Below are 695 nucleotides of genomic sequence, written 5' to 3'. Positions count from 1 at the left end.
CTCTCTCTCTCAGATAAATGATGATCTTTGGATCTTTCTATTCATCAAATAATCCTGAAAAAATTATACTCAACTATTTTAAATATTGATGATAATAATAATAATAATAATAATATATGAATAATTATTAACAATAATTATTAAAAAAAAAACATTAACAATATTACTGTTCAAAAACATTTGACTGGTAGTGTAATTGCCAAAATGTATAATTCCAATAGATACCTAATTGACGTTATGGCATGCTATTCTTTGAAATGTTAAAAACAGTATAAAATCAAAACAGTAATGCTAAACATTAAACTTTAAATTCACAGTTAAATTAATGTGCAGAACACTTTGCTTAATGATAAAATGCATTTTAGAATACATTCTCTTGCATATTTGTACATATAATGCCCTGGAACAGAACTAGCACCCATTTGGTGGAATGGTCCTAGTAAGTTTGCAGTATATTCTGTGTAGTATTCAGTAAGTAGTATGCTGGTATTCTGAACACGGTCAGTCAATATATTTGCGCTTTCCTATAATGACACTATGGAACAGCTATGACACACTTCACCTCTGAAAACAGCAGATGTGCAGGGGACGTCACCGCCATGATACAGATATATGACTTTGTGTGTGTGTGTGCGCGTGCGTGTGTGTGTGTGTGCGTGCGTGTGTGTGTGTGCGTGTGTGTGTGTGTGCGTGTG

At 32.9% G+C, this 695-nt stretch overlaps 1 protein-coding gene across 3 annotated transcripts in view; it reads right to left on the bottom strand.

Moving 5' to 3' along the window:
• The window catches only part of LOC107692477 (leucine-rich repeat and fibronectin type III domain-containing protein 1-like protein), a 175668-nt gene that overhangs the window by 56900 nt on the left and 118073 nt on the right, over positions 1-695 (bottom strand). The window lies entirely within an intron of this gene.

Source organism: Sinocyclocheilus anshuiensis, unplaced genomic scaffold (genome assembly GCF_001515605.1).
Source record: "Sinocyclocheilus anshuiensis isolate Anshui unplaced genomic scaffold, SAMN03320099.WGS_v1.1 scaffold1082, whole genome shotgun sequence".
NCBI lineage: Eukaryota > Metazoa > Chordata > Actinopteri > Cypriniformes > Cyprinidae > Sinocyclocheilus > Sinocyclocheilus anshuiensis.
Note: the sequence above shows the minus strand (reverse complement) of the source record. Positions and strands in the feature narration are given on the sequence as shown.